General features: G+C 39.4%; 2 non-coding genes across 2 annotated transcripts; one reads left to right on the top strand and one right to left on the bottom strand.

Moving 5' to 3' along the window:
* Positions 1–15,636: 15,636 nt before the first annotated feature.
* Trnat-ugu (transfer RNA threonine (anticodon UGU)) lies at positions 15,637–15,711 on the bottom strand. Its single transcript has one exon. It is a non-coding gene; the product is annotated as a tRNA-Thr (tRNA).
* A 382-nt stretch (positions 15,712–16,093) lies between these two features.
* Positions 16,094–16,168, top strand: Trnat-ugu (transfer RNA threonine (anticodon UGU)). The gene has a single exon. It is a non-coding gene; the product is annotated as a tRNA-Thr (tRNA).
* Positions 16,169–17,047: the final 879 nt, after the last annotated feature.

Below are 17,047 nucleotides of genomic sequence, written 5' to 3'. Positions count from 1 at the left end.
AGCTCTCCTTCAGCCAAATCCTAAAGTGTGATACAGCATGACACATACCCATCATAACCAGGCTAAACTACAAACATTTATCACCTGTTTAGTATCTGCACAGGCATGAAAATGCCACTACACAACAGAGCATGGATACTTCATGGGGAAACAGAAACCCATGAGGAAAAGGAACTAGCTGTGCAAGCTAATCTATAGGAAACAGATAGTTCTAGCCCACATAGAGACAGCCATGGAAATGGCTCAGCACATGGCTGGTGCAGACAGCTAACGGCTAAGCACTCAGCAACAACACACAATTTGAAGCACAAGATGAGGTCTGCAGTGATTGAACCCCTGGTAAGCACTGCCTTGCCTGGTTCACTGCTGCCTGCACATAAACGCCCCTGCCAACTGGGCAGCCCATACTAAATGTCATTTGCACCCTCCATGGCAAGTTTCTGCACCATCCCGCTGCACTACCCATTCCATTGCATCTGCCTCCAGTGTGATGTGTGCTGACAGGGGTACTAAGTCCCTCCTCCCTGAAAAGGCCACATAGATCAGAAAATTACCAGACTGGGGCTGTGACCACTGGCGCAGAACCAGAGAGGCCCCTGGAGAAACCAGCAATGGACTGACCAATGAAGGAGGTAACACTGGTGCCACAGGCTTCCCCGGAAAGGTGGAAGGGCTCAGAGGCTGTGGCAATGGGAGTCCACTGGCAGCAGTGGAAACTAGGTCACCGCCACTGGTGAGGAGGAGGAGGAAATGAAGGAGGAAGAGGGCAGATCAAAATCCATCGACTCCTTATTGGCAGACAAAGGTGCGAATTTAACTGGAAGCTGAGGCTACAGGCGACGGGAGGCGAGCAAATGGTGAGGAGGGGGCAGGAATGGGGGGAAGTACGCCACTACAAGTGGGAGACCTCATCCATAACAACGTTGTCAGCAATCTTGCTGTTTAGAAGGCCACTGTGGTGATGTCTCAACAGGATGCAGGTGCAGCTGACTTGCATGACAGATCAACCGTTCCCTGCAAATATCCACCATCAAAAACTGCCGACCATTGTGGCCCACCATGACGCCCAGCAGCCACCCCTGCTGCCCTCTAAGTAACTAGGCCCAGACAGCAGACCCATGACATAAATGCAGCAGTCTACGTAAATGCAGTGGCATGTGACTGAGGCTGCAGCAAACCCAGGAGACCCCACAGCTGACACCTGTACTGCAACTTCTCACCAATGTTACCCAGTATGTAGCCAGTAAACTCGACAATGGATTGTCATGGTACAAAGCAGACTCGGACTTTTCGTTTGGTTCTGAAACACATGCATGGAATACTCCAACTCTGAGTTAGAAGTCAATTGAAACAGGCAATAGTAAAATGCTGGATACTATTGTGAAAACGAAATTCCTCAAACTCCAGTGACGCAAATTAACAACTTTTATTGGACACAGATGTCCTGGGGGGTCACTAAGAGGCAAAAATTACCGAAGTCCCTGAGTACACATTTTACTCTTGTTAGGTTATACATTCTTCATATAACATTCATATAATAATAGCTTTCATTTATAGCATAAATTGATATACATTTCATTTCATTTACAACCACTTTTTGTTGGATTATATTTAGAAATTCAAAAGAATCAAAGAAACAATAGCAGCTACAATAGTTACCACGTGCTGCTCAGATAATTACGCATGGCCTTTCCCCTCTGGCATTCTCCAGTAAGGGTCTACACACTACATGGTTGACGAAATTCCATCGAAAGGCATTTATGTGCTCAGTAACATCTCCTTAATAGACTTAACTGTGATCCTAAGAACAAAATAGTTTGTTTGTAAACACAAGTCAAATCTGACGATACCAATTGTATCAAATACTTATTCAGTGTTTAAAAGTGCAGTTCAATATTTACTTGCTATGTCCATTGTATAAAGGATAACCATTTGATATGCTGAGGTTTACGGAGTTGTGTCATCAATACGTAATGTACAATGAGCGTAAAACGATGTTTACATAAGTAACAAACATGCATAAAAATTTCAATGTAATTACGGTTTCTGGTGCTGTCACGGGTAGTCGACACTCACAGTAGCTAGGTTTCCACTCCTTGATTATTTAGTAGTACTCAGCCTCAGTTCAGCATCGTGATTTGTGATGTACTGCAACTGTTTTCTTCTTCACATAGTTTCACACTATCACATTCATACTTATCCTAAACTTACAACTATATTTTCTTGTAGCACGGTCCTTTCTTAAGTTTATATGGCACCAAACATTCTACAAGCATTTATCTTTCTTCGCTTTAGGGCGTGTCGATGCATCGTTTCGTGGAAGAAAAAAACTTAACGCTAATTTGAAACTAAATCTTCATAGATAAGTGTATAGTGGTTCGATGGCTACTAATACCTTTTTATACATTCAACCATGTATTCATTCACTTCAGTGTGCAGTCTTGCCATCACAAAGCTTGACGTGTACCTTTCTACTCACTTTCTAAACCTAAAAGATAAATTGTATTAGAGGTGTGGTGTGACAACTTATTCAGTTTGCCACTTATACTGTACTCGCTTGTTTACCTGCAGCAAGATTTTCCTCCTCCATTAAGAATTAGTGTGTACACTTTCAATATTTAAATTTGTAAATATTGTTCATGTATAGGTATAATGTATATACTTGCGTACCTTAAGTAAGTATCTCGTAGTATAGCGTCCCTTTCCTGTGAATATAATCCCTTACCTTATCTTTGTGAGTGTTTATTGTGTAGACAGTCGTAGTTGTAGTATAAACTCTGTCTTAATTTTCTGTGTCCTTCATCAGTAGGCTTTACAAATACTAGTGCAGGCTGTAGCTCATCAGGTTTGTTTGTTTTGGCCACTCCAACACTTTTTGGCCACTCCAACACTTCCAGCTGTGCCTGTCTGGCGTGCACGCGCTTGCGGTTTGTTGAATAGCTTGCTCCCCAATGCGCATGTGCTGCGTCGCTCTGATACCACTGGCGTCGTGGCGAGTTGTGTATTGCATTGTACGCTACCGTGTATTTCACAAGTTCATTTATTTGTTTACAACTGGGCTACACACAACGCGAAGCATAGGATTTAGAGTGTCGTCGTGTATAGGCAGATAAAAGTAGAATACTTCCTTGTTACAACAACTTACCTTACTGCTTACACATTTGACATATAAGAAAAAAACACAAACAAAAGTTTCCCTTAACAACTAACAACATAAACTCTGGAATGTGATTTTCCAGCACCCTAAATCTAATATTATTATACATATATACATCTGAGAGCGTATACAGCCGTTCTTCAAGATATAAACGTTTCCAAGTCTTTGTGTTGGTAAAGGCACTTGTCTTTACCTGTGTTCATGTATACCAATCTGTATGCACCTGGGGAGGGGATTTGGGAATTTTATAGAAGTTGCCACTTATGGTTCAGTTTTGCAATTTTTGTGCATTTGGGATGTGTTGTAAGTAACACCTTTTCTCCTGTATAAAACTGTGTTGTACGTTTCAGCTTTCTGACATAAGTTACTTCCCTATATTTAACGCAGGTTTCAAGGTTGATTACTGCTTGACGTATTTTATCCGCTAGTGATAATTTTGGTATCACTGTCTTGGTTAATGGTTTCTCCCACTCGTCTACTTGTTTGCAATTGAACATCAGCTCATTTGGTGTAAATCCAGTTGATGTATGGGGAAGGTTGTTAAGAACTTGTAAGAAAGGGGTGACATATTCAGTCCACTTGGTGGTATATAGGTTCTCAGAAACCTGTTAAATTCCTTTAACACTCTTCCTTTGTATGGTCAGAGCGTTTTGTCTTACATCAACACAGCTCTTATTTCACCTTCCTGCTGTAAAAAATCGTCAAATTCATCTAAGCCTTGTGATAATCGAGAAAGAGCATCAGTTATTATGCTCTGGTTTCCTTTTATGTACACTATTTCAAAATCTAATTCTTGAAGACACATGCACCATCTGGCGATCTGTCGGTGTAGCAACTTACAAGTTAACAAAAAGGACAGGGCCTAATGGTCACAGTACACTTTTGTGTGTTTACCCTAAAGGAAATATTCAAACTTTTTGAAGGATCGATTTACCTAAAACCCTCCAACTCCATAACTGAATATGGTGTGGCTGGTGAAACTAATTAGTTTAAAGATGAGTTTTGCCTCCTCTTCTACCATTTGAAAAAGGCCTGCACCCAGACCTTGAGAAAACATGTCAGTGCTTAAACAAAAATCCTTCTTCGTGTCTGGTTGAGATAAAATATTAGCATTTAATAAGACTTGCTTCATATTCTCGAAATCAGTTTGACATTGCTTTTCCCATAATCAAAGTCTGTTTTTCCGGAGAAGATTGAGTAAAATATCACTGTTCATAAGTTGGTTAGGGATGAATTTCCTGAAAAATGAGACTAGGCCTAAGCATGCCCTTAATTGCCTCTTGCTTTGAGTAATAGGAGACTAAAAGGCCGTCCACGTATACTGTTGCCTTATTAAAAAATCAGGGCCCTAGCACTTTGTCCAGAGCTGAGATAAATACACTTGCACTTACGTTCAATACAAATGGTAATCCCTGAAATTCGAAGCTTCTGCCCCCACATAGGAAGGCGGTATATTTCTGACTTTGTATTTGTAAATATGAGGACCAGAGATAGATTACAGTAAGAAATTTAGCATCTTGGAATTTCATAAGCTTTTCCTCTAAATTGTCTGGACGTGTTCGAACTGGTACAATAATCTTATTAATGCTAAGTGCGCGGATGACCAAGCACACCTTGCCATCTAGATAACTCACAGCCAAAATAGGACTTTAGTAAGGGGAATATGATGGTTGTATTACGCCCCATTCAAGCCTCCTGTTAATCTCTTTTTCTACTGTTTCCCTCTTTGTCCATGGGATAGTGTTCGAAGTAGAAGGGAAAGTTTCATGAGGATATACACACGTTTTGTTCACAAAAATCCTTAGTGATACATGATCTTTTTTTTTCAAATACATGTATGTAAGCAAGTATCAGTTCCCTAAGTTCTGCTTGCTTTCCTTGAGACAAGCACTTTGATTCGCTTACCTTTGTGTTTATTGTGTCGACGTTCACCTCTTCAGCTGCCGATTGTTTGTTGTTGTATGTGTGTACAAATATAACTATGGGATTTACCAATTGAACATCTAAGTCGTAACTTCTGTTTTATGTCTTCAATACTTCCCCTGATTTGGTCTATTGCAAATAATTGGTTATTTACAGTGAAATATCATTGGCCCTTTCCTATATCAATTTGAACTTTGTATGTCCTAAATGTATCCATACCAATTAAACAATCAGCTATTAATTTCTCTACTATCAAAAAACTGCATCATACAGAATACTGTCCTAATTGGATGGGAATTAGGGCTTATATTTTGACTCCTTTCGATTCTTGATCAATGGCAGTTTGTACCTTGTAATTTTGCACTGGCAATGTGGGTATATGTTCATGTTTTTTCAGTTCTTGAAAGAATCCCTGTGACATCAAATTAGTTATAGCACCTGTGTCAAGCACAATGGGTAAATCAAGGTAAAAATTTTGGCTTTATGAGTAGCTTGTACCTTGCCCTCTGTCAAGGTTTTCTATGTACCCTCATTACTTTGATACAGACCATCTTTCACATCACTATCTTGATCGCAACTGATAAAGCAAGTGTCAATCAAGCTCCTGTTCCCACTTTCCTCCGAGGTCAGAGAATGGGCGCCTCCCGTGATAGGTTCAAGTTTTCCAGCGTTGCTGTGGCATCAGTCTCTGGGCTAGGCATAACTTCTAAAACGCAGAATCTGAAAAATAAAAGAGAATCGAAAGGCAGAGCACAGGTGTTGTAAGCATCTGGACAGAGACAAACAAATGCACAGTCTAACATAACAGTCGCGATATTTCGTCTCGTTTTTGTTACCCACAACAATGGCAGTGCCCCAAACAGCCAGCAAGGGACACTCCTGAACACAATATCCTTGGGGTGCGAATACCATGGATTATATCGATTTGTAATAACGTTTTTACAATAGGGAGTGTATTTGGTGCCATAAAAATAGCCAATAACTAAAAAAATAACACCATATTCGTCATTTTTTAGTTTCATAAGAACTATGAGGGGTACGGAATGGTTCATCACATAACAGTTTATTTATGATTTTCTTGTAATGTACACTTAATTAGTAAATAATGTAGTTTTCTTTTAATAACAAAAAATTGCTATAAACACCAGAAGACCTGTCGTTTTGTGGACTGTCTTCGTTTATCCACTGAACAAAATGGAAGTACGTTTGCTACACTTGCAGCCAAACAAGAGAATGTGGGGCTTAGGAAACCTATATGGAATATAATACAAACATTAATTAACGTACCAAGTAAGTCACCGCACCTGTATTTTAAGGGATAACCACACAGTCGTGACAGCAAATCGTCAAAAGCAATCAAACTGTTTCTCACAATAGAAGAAGACAAATCCACAATATTGTTACTAAATCTGATCCATGAACGGCAAAAATCTTCAATACATTCGCTTTTGAAGCAAAGGTAATTATATTTCCAAAAATATTTATGTATTATATAGTCGAGTGAAGTGTAAGAATAGGCGAATCATTAGACTTCATAAAAATTTTTTAAGTGTCCAGGAAAATGTCTGTGATAATAACAACAGGAAACAACAGACATATCTGCTTCTCAGGTCTGAAATAAGTATTTATATTCTCTTGTGTTCATTGGAGAAAGCTGCAGATATATACATGTTCAAAAGTATTTCTGCTTGAATAAGATGCAGCTTCTGTCGTTGAGTCAGTATGATTTAGATCTTTTTGCATCTGTTTCCCGATAATTCATGTCTCTTGGAAATTTACTAACACATGGAACGTGAAAATACAAGAACTATTTCATTAATGAAGTAGAAAATAATTAAAAACCAACATTCTCCTTATGACGTATGTGATTATCTGCTTTCTCGCCGCTTGTAGCGCTAGCGTCACTTTAGCTGTCAAACGGCAACTTTCGCGCCAGTGAGCGCTGTGACTGTAACATAGTCCAGTCTAGTCACAAAACTTACAATCCAAGCAGCGAGTACATAAACAGTACAACTCGCAACACCTGAAGAAAGTGACCGGGTCAGTCGTCGAAACGTAGTACATAAAATGGAAACAACAGATCAGCTGACCATTTGGAAGCACACTATAAGGTATCTGAACGCTGATTCTTGAGATATTTCTACTCTACACTCATTCCAGAGATATTTGTACTCTAAGTTCTTACTCTGTTCATAAGGACGTTGAATTAAGTCTACATTCTTTGGAGAGATCTTTAATATAATTCTACAAATTATTTGTTCAGACAGGAGAGTTAGATGCTGTCTTAGCATAATATTGTTATAATGAAGGCAGCAGCGAAAGGCGAAACAACATATCGAGATGATTTCAAGTGGCCTGAAATAGAGGAGACTTCTTGGGAACAAAAGAGAAAAAAAATGCCAGACAAAATTCGACCTTCACCTCTGTATCAACGATTTGATACACATGGAGAAGTTTTATCTGAAAACTGGCCGCGATTTAACTTTTATCACAGAAAAAAGGATATACTGGCTACTGATCCAAGAGAACCGTTCGAAACAAAAGTAAGCAGTAAGTGAAAATTTTTTAATTCGAATAAGGTCATTTTTTTGTAATTGCTTGCATGTAAGCGACCCAGTACAATAATTTCATGAAAAGGTTGCTGTTAGTAAGACGAATACAATAGGGAATCACATGCTTATTTTGGAGATCGAAGGGGAACCACACACAACATTTAAGACTACAGTTGCGACTCTCAGCCTCATTTACGATGCTGGCGCCCAATACGTCCACCGATCAGAATGATTAACTGCCGAAGTTGATGATCCATGTAATGTCAATTAAAGCGAAACTACGGCTGGTCGACCAGTCACGAAACCATCGTGTTCATCCACTTTAATAAGTGTTCCTGTTAATTTATCAACACATACTTTCCGTTCACGTTTGGCATGACATCTGCAGTTAGTCGTCTTATCAATAGGTTCTGGCAACCTTTCGACAATATAACAATAAAATCATTAATTGGAAGGGCTCAACTGCAATAGCATCAGCCTCAAAATTTTGGTTGTGGTTACAGACTCATCTTGAATGTAACCCGAGTTCTGACTTTATGCAGTATTTAAGGAATTTTATGATATAAATACCTAAAACTACAAGACAAATTCAGTAAAGCTGTATTATACAATACACGCATTTTTGATTGTTATTAATAATAAGAAATTCTCTAGTTGCCAGATTACTCAGCCTTACTTATAACTTAACATGAAGTGGAAGGCCATCTCGGATGTGTCTCTCTTTTGTATAGAGGATATCTAAATTAGTTTTACTCATTCAAAATTGATTTCAACTATTCTCCTAGTGTTCTTGACACTGACAACGTTAATGATTCTGTAATCTCTTGAACTAAAATCCCCATAAGCGCAGTAATGTCGCAAAAATTACTTAATTGGACGCTTTCTCAAAACCAGGTCAGTCACAGTTGCCATATTTAAGGTTACATAAATCTGGACAATATCTCGAAGGCTCGGCGGCATGTTTATGGATCATTGACTGAAGGGAAACAAATAAAAACGCGTTTATACTTATGTATTATTTTATTTTTACTATTATTAAATAAAAAGTTCCGGTTTTTAATGGATTTGGTTAATTAAATTCAAAGTGGAATTGCAGATAAGCAATTGCATTTTGCTAAAATAATTTAAAGTCTAATACAGATGCTTCATAAGCTTTCTCATCAATGCGGTTTCGTGCAATATGTAAATGCCACACAAGAAAATTTCAGTAATTCTTGTCTGCAGATCTTCTGCCTCATTTTCTAAAATTCCATGTAATTGGGTCGAAGTGGTTGTTGCGCCCTGCTACACCAAGCTAGTTTTTACAAACATTCTGCACAAATTGGCACAAAAATGTAAGTATGGTTCAAATGGCTCTAAGCACTATGGGACTTAACATCTGAGGTCATCAGTCCCCTAGACTTAGAACTACTTAAACCTAACTAACCTAAGGACGTCACACAAATCCATGCCCAAGGCAGGATTTGAACCTGCGACCGTAGCAGCAGCATGGTTCCGGACTGAAGCGCCTAGAACTGCACGGTCACAGCGGCCGGCTAATGTAAGTTTAAAGACGTCTTACTAAACATGCGATTCCAAGTAGCTTTCATCATCTGTTGTAATGAATAACAATATCTTAATGGCTGTGGAACACTAATTACCAATCGACTGAAATAGGAATTATTGCTGGGTAAACTTTAAAAATCTTTTGTATAGCAGTACCCAAAGAAAGCCACCTTGTAGTCAAATGTTTATTTAGCTCCGTCCATTTCAATCGCGCAAAGGCTACAAACTTCTTCAAATGTTCCCTTCATAAGGCGGAAATTGGGAAATGATTGTAAATTTTGAAAACCACAGATTCCGTATCGAGTTCCAGTTGGTACATACTGTGTTTGAATGTATTATTGAAAACATGAGCCAGGCACCTGGCTTTAAATATATTTGGATTTTTATCCTTCAGCAGTGTAAATGCAGATCTATTTTTTCCAAAATTGGCGGTCGTATTATGCCGATATCCAAATCAAACTTTGAAAGCATGGTTACAATAGTATTGCTTATAGCGTCAGCCATTTCAAATGGACACTCCAAAAAAACCAATACTTTTGCCTGACATGCATCTTCATGGGAGAAATACTGAATACAAATGGGATACATTTTTCTATTTCCTTTGTTAGATGTATCTGTAGCGGTACTGAGGTAAATTTTTTAGGATATCCATCACGACAAGCTGTCACTGAAATTTCTTCAGCTTTGGGGCCAGGTACATCTTTGACTAAGCTTTCAGACTTAGTTCTGCCATAGGACCTTTTTTTTATTTATTTCTATCTTTATTTTGCAATAGCTGAACTGGGTAATATACGAGGAGGCAATTTCACGGCACTGTCTGTGGATGAGTATCAAATATTATGTTTAAATAGATACGTTCCTGTTAATGCAGCCAGGGTTATTGTATTAGTTTCCGCTGAATTACATTTCGAAAAAAAGTTGTCATTAAGTTCTATGTGTGTCTCGAAAGCTGTTCCTTTTAATGTCCATTTCCTTTTGCGTTGAACTTCGCTCAATCCACCGTGAGATGTGGAAAAATCCTTATCGCAAATTATGCATCGTGCGTAAAAAATTGAACTGCCTTTGACTAACCATGAATTTGTAACCATGCATCACGACATTTGCAGAAACGCTTTGCCTGTTTTGGAAGGGGAGTACTCTCGGGTATTTTTGCGATATCTCCGTCTTGGTTACCATAATTATTGTCATTTCCAGGATTACTCATTGTGGCAAACTGTTTTCTGAAAAGAGAGAGAAACATTATGCTATTCTGTGCCAAGTCATGCAACCGTGGTGTCATCCAGACACCCATAGAATAAAATTGATAAATATTACAAAATTAAATAAATACGCACATAAATATTTATACGGAAATCCTGGCAACCGATTTCCTCAAACCATACTTAATCAAAAATAATAAAACTAAGCTAAATCAATTTACTCATCAATTTGGAGTGTTGCGTTCGATGAGAAAGATTTGTTATTTTAGTACCTACGTGTAAATGCAAATTACATAGTATTATTTATAATACAAGGTGCGCAATGCAGAATGGAACTGAGAAATTAATCCTTTGCACTCTGTAAAGCAGGCACAAGGCGGCATCGCGCGCTCTTATTTAAATAGCCGCTCCCTGGGCGGCAGCGCGCCACAGCGAATTGCGCGGATCTCCTTGTGAAAACAATGAAGCCATTGACCAAGAATTAGGCTGTATATTAAAACAAAAAATGCTCTTCCATTCAAATGTATTTACAGAAACATGACAGTAAAAACTTTTCTTGGTGTGATATTTTTACAATAGGAACTTCGCTAGTGCAAAAGTGATGGCCTCTCAGAAACACTTCTCAACCGATTTTAAGGAAACTATTCTCTAAAAAAAGACTGAAACTTTAAACATTCATAGTCAACTATGTTAGCTTGATAATGAACTGACAATCTTTTCGTAATTCGTTATGTTTATGGTTCAACTTTGAAATAAAGTAAGCCATTGCATGTGCTTATGGGGAATTTTCATGTTATTACTAGTTTACTTTTGGTTTACGTTATATCATACATTATTGGCTTTGAAATGTAGCTAACATGTCAAAGTTCTATTTAGAGTTTGCCCTAAAGTGATATCTATTTTTATTCTCGAGTTATTAGTTTGTATTTGTGGCGTAAGGTTAGTGCGTGGTTCATCCAATTCTGTACAGCACATTGTATAGGACTGAAATAATTCTTAAGCATATTGAACTGAACTACCCAAAAAAGAACTATCTCCTTTCCTTTCTTTATATACATGGCAGCACTATGTTGCATTGATGCCAAGTACAGCCAGAATCGACATGAAGCATGTTAGAGCTACAAATAATCGTGTTGAATGAGGCTCGACATCGGAGCGGAAAACAAAATTTGCAATGTTGAGCCCCACTCGACGGGGGAGTGGAAAGCGTTAACCTATTTGCTTGAAAAAGCTCCGAAAGCACGCGAGCTGTCAGACAACACCGATCACACACACAATATTATGAAATGACTACTATTATTTATGAAAGTATAAATTACGTGTAGTTTTGCGGTACTCACCACAAAAAATTATCATATCATATAATGTGAATATAACACAGCTGTAAATTTTCCAGACACACGCATATCTATGTGTTCTCTCAGCCAATAAAATATTTGTGGACATTAATCACTGGTTCCTAGCCAATTCTTTGCAACTAAACTTTGAAAAAACACACTACATGCAGTTCAGAACTTGTAAGGGGTGTCCTTAACATATGATGACAAGAAGATAGAAGAAGTGGACAGTGTTAAATTCTTGGGATTACAGCTTGATAATAAATTCAACTGGGAGGAGCACACCACAGAACTGCTGAAGCGTCTTAACAAATCTCTGTTTGCAATGCGAATTTTGTCAGACATAGGGGATATAAAAATGAAAAAGCTGGCATACTATGCTTACTTTCATTCCATAATGTCATATGGGATTATTTTTTGGGGTAATTCATCAAGCCAAGCTAAAGTTTTCCGGGCACAAAAACGTGCAGTAAGAGTTATATGTGGTGTGAACTCAAGAACATCCTGCAGAAGCCTGTTTAGGGAACTAGGGATACTAACTACTGCTTCCCAATATATTTATTCCTTAATGAAATTTGTCATTAAAAATATATCACTTTTTCAAACCAACAGCTCAATTCATGGAATCAATACTAGAAATAAGAATAATCTTCACAAGGATTTAAAGTCACTTAGTCTAGTACAAAAAGGTGTGCATTATTCAGGAACACACATTTTCTATAACTTGCCAGCAGCCATAAAAAGCTTAACAACCAATGAAATTCAGTTTAAGAGAAGCCTAAAGGATTTATTGGTGGCCAACTCCTTCAACTCCATTGATGAATTTCTTAGTAAAACCAACTGATTTGTATATAAGTACAATATAACTTCTGCACCATTTCAGTGCAGTAATGTGTTCATTGTAAATAAGTATTACAGTAATTGTATTACATGTTTATTACCTTATAAATAAATAAAAAACTTTTTTATTTTAAATTCAGTGCATTAGTATTTGTAAAATGACTCTTAGTGTTCATTAAAAAATGACTATCATTCCACTTGGGACCTGTGGAATGGTACATTAGCTTATTTGTTTCAGTTGTAAATATTTGTCATGTATTGTTGTTTTTCTGACATGTTCCACATCCTGGAGGACCTCCTCACTACGGATCAATTGGAATGAAAGTAAATCTAATCTAATCTAATCCAAACTGGCCACGACTGCCTATGCCAGGAAGGCTAAGGGGTGGGAGGAGGGGGGGGAGGGACAGTGAGTGGGATACTAGCCACGAGTGAGGTGCGTGTCACGAGCGCGGGATGGCAAAATTGAACCGAGTGCGAGTTTCGTATGTCAACATAAGACAAACAAGTTAGCCGAGTCTAAAAATCGGGACGAAACAGATATGCCGTCGGGATGCTGGACAAAACCGTGAAAATCGGGACTGTCCCGGAAAAATAGGGACAAGTGGCAACTCTGAGGGCAGCATAAACCCCCCCCCCCCCAACCCGTGCATGTGGAAACGCTAACTGATCTCCTAAGGCAACGGTTAGATGATGCATGTGCAAACATTCAATGTCTCTAGAAACGTAGCTAAATGGTGTTAACTATTTTGTCATTACAGTTTGTGTGACAGTGAGCCTGTAGGGTCTTTCGTCAGGCAGGCTGGAAGGCATGTATGTGTTTGGGGTATGCATGTGCAAAATTTCATTGTAAATGTAGTCAGAGCCTAAGGAAAAGCGGCTAGTTGACCTCCTATCACCCGACATTCAGAATTGTAGTGCTAGTGTCGTTTCAGTTGTTACTTGTTAAATGGTAAGGGCTACTGTGCACGGGTGATTTTTGTCACTGTGACAAAAAAAAGTGTTTGTCAAAATGTAGTGCCCTAACAGTAGATCAAAGTTTGTAAACTTTTTTTCATATCCAAGTGTCATTTTTCGATACATATTTTGAAGAGAAAGTCATTCACTAGTTGCAAACTCGTGAAACTTAAAAGAAAAAATCATAAAAACTACAGTGGATACACCCACTTTGGCGCGACAGATTAGTCAGTTGAAAGTTTTACAGTTCAACAACATCTAAAGAAATTTTTTTCAATATTTTCGAACGAGTTTTGAAATTTTTAACGAATTTCTTCGAATTTTACCCACATTAAAAAACAAAAATATGATCATGACAGTGCCTGTTCCAGCTCTACAGAAGTTGTTGCGAGCACTTGAAAATATTATTCAACTGATTTCTTCCCATCCTTCAGATTTTTGTCGATAAGTGTTTATCTTTTTTTCTGCTTCATCTACACGAATATCATTAACGATATTGTCTTCAGCACAGTCATGTTATGCGAAGACGTTGTTGCAATGCTTGCATATCACTGTGTCGGGAGTCGAAAAGCAAACGGGGAGGCAGAAAATGTACGGAGAGTGACAGTATTGTTTCCAGTATGCGCATGTCTGTCTAAATCTAGCAGTGCAGTGACAGTTTTGTCGCAGCCTTGGTTGGGAGTCGGCAAACAAAAGTGCCAACCGTCAGTACCTCGTCTCCTACCTTCCAAACTTCACAGAATCTCTTCTGCGGACCTTTCAGAACTAGCACTCCTGGAAGAAAGGATACTGTGGAGACATGGCTTAGCCACAGCATGGGCGATGTTTCGAGAATGAGATTTTCACTCTGCAGCGGAGTGTGCGCTGATATGAAACTTCCTGGCAGATTAAAACTGTGTGCCGGACCGAGACTCGAACTCGGGATCTTTGCCTTTCGCGGGAAAGTGCTCTACCATCTGATCTACCCAAACACGACTCACGACCCGTCCTCACAGCTTCTGTGAAGTTTGGAATGTAGGAGACGAGGTACTGGCAGAATTTAAGCTGTGAGGACGGGTCATGAGTCATGCTTGGGTAGCTCAGGTGGTAGAGCACTTGCCCGCAAAAGGGCAAAGGTCCAGAGTTTGAGTCTCGGTCCAGTACACAGTTTTAATCTTCCAGGAAGTTTCATATCAGCACACACTCTGCTGCAGAGTGAAAATCTCATTCTGGAAACATCTCCCAGGCTGTGGCTAAACCATGTCTCCACAATATCCTTTCTTCCAGGAGTACTAGTTCAGCAATGTTCGCAGAAGAGATTCTGTGAAGCTTGGAAGGTAGGAGACGAGGTACTGGCAGAATTGAAGCTGTGAGGATGGGTTGTGACTCGTGCGTGGGTAGCTCAGATGGTAGAGCACTTGCCCGTGAATGGCAAAGGTCCCGAGTTCGAGCCTCGGTCCAGCACACTGTTTTGATCTGCCACGAAGTTTCATATCAGCGCAGACTCTGGTACAGAGTGAAAATCTCACTCTAAAAGTGCCAACCAGTTGTCACCTTGGTAGATGCACACTTCTGCGTTTATATCCACAGACTGGACAAGAGTGACAAAACAGCTTCTGTGACAAAAACCATCCCTGTGCATTAGCTCCAACAAGTTTCATAGCTGTGACGTTTGAATGTTGTGAGCATAAAAATGTTGGATTGACATGGAACCCAAAGCACTCTTTGGTTTCATATGCATTAATGCCAAGGAGTTTCTCGCTTGATTACCGTTCATTTTCTTTGCTTAGTTTCCATTAGGTGTTTTAGAACTTATAGTGAACTGACAGAAGATGCAGCATTACCCACAGCATTCTTTGTACTAATTCGCTAGTTGGGAACATGGAAGATCATTGTTATTGTTAGTTCAGTTTGGGGTAGAGATCAGTGTGGTCATAGAAATGGCGGTTGTACTACACAGATCAGGCATCATACATTACATATTATATGGCATATATGTAACTATATATGACGGTAGTATCTGTTCCCGAAAGAACAGTTACCGTGGATGACCATGCAGCTTTGCTAGAAATGAAATGATAATTAAATAGACACCCTAGCTGCAAGCAGGCGTTGATACACTTCATTGGGGACATGTTGAAAATGTGTGCCCCGACCGGGACTCGAACCCGGGATCTCCTGCTTACATGGCAGATGCTCTATCCATCTGAGCCACCGCGGGCACAGAGGATAGTGCGTCTGCAGGGACTTATCCCATGCACACCCCCCGTGAGATCCACATTCCCAACATGTCCACAACACTACATTCGTAGTGCGCCTAGCAAAGCTGCATGGTCATCCACGGTAACTGTTCTTTCGGGAACAGATACTACCGTCATATATAGTTAAAAATATGGGTTCCCAGCCTTTGACCTTCTTGTGTGAACGCACACGCTATGTCCGAACTCGAGCGGGACTTGGTAGATTAATCTGCCACGAGTAATGAGTATGATGGGCAAACATCTATTAGGCGCACTATGAATGTAGTGTTGTGGACATGTTGGGAATGTGGCTCTCACGGGGGGCGTGCAAGGGATAAGTCCCTGCAGACGCACTATCCTCTGTGCCTGCGGTGGCTCAGATGGATAGAGCGTCTGCCATGTAAGTAGGAGATCCCGGGTTCGAGTCCCGGTCGGGGCACACATTTTCAACATGTCCCCAATGAAGTGTACCAACTCCTGCTTGCAGCTAGGGTGTCTATTTAATTAGCATATATGTAAATTTTTCAAAATAGACAGCTATAATGTAGGGAACAGATTTTGCTGGAGTTCACTGGCATTGTTTATATCATAGCGATTGGTAACACCGTGCTGCTCAGCCCAGACAGTGAACTGTGAAAGTTCAGTCATGAAGGATTGTCCACTTTACAAAAAGCCTTAACAATAGTTTTGGCATTGTATGATTAGCAACAGTACAGCAGTAGTGTGCTTTATTCTTTGATCCTTGTTTTCTTTCTAATTACCAAAGAGCGACATAAATATGTTTTCTCATTTAAGTCAACTCATTGTTGAACACATTTTAATTAAAGACTCAATCCATTGATGATCTTTGCAAACAGAATACTTTTATTTGTTCATGTATTGTAAAATTTAAATAATTTTTCTGTTTCAGATATTGGGTTTCTTTTGTGTGAGATCACTCGAATCAACAGGAGCACTGCACAGTCGTGATACTGGTTCTACCAGAAATGCATTGAACAAAGTCATTGGTTTATCAGCTGCTGGTTTCCAATGTGATTATGGCTGCATGACAGAAATTAACAGCCTTTGAATGTGAAATGGTAGCTGGAGCTAGACACATGAGACATTCCATTTCGGAAATCGTTAGGGGTTTCAGTATTATGAGATCCACAGTGTCAAGACTGTGCCGAGAATGCCAGATTTCAGGCATTACCTCACGCCACAGACAGCATACTGGCCGACAAGCAACACTACATGAAATAATCGCAGCAATCAGTTTGGGATGTAAGACAAACGTATCCATAAGGACAGTGTGGCCAAATTTGCCACTAATGGGCTA

The sequence above is a fragment of the Schistocerca serialis genome, chromosome 2 (assembly GCF_023864345.2).
Source record: "Schistocerca serialis cubense isolate TAMUIC-IGC-003099 chromosome 2, iqSchSeri2.2, whole genome shotgun sequence".
Taxonomy (NCBI): Eukaryota; Metazoa; Arthropoda; class Insecta; order Orthoptera; family Acrididae; genus Schistocerca; species Schistocerca serialis.
Note: the sequence above shows the minus strand (reverse complement) of the source record. Positions and strands in the feature narration are given on the sequence as shown.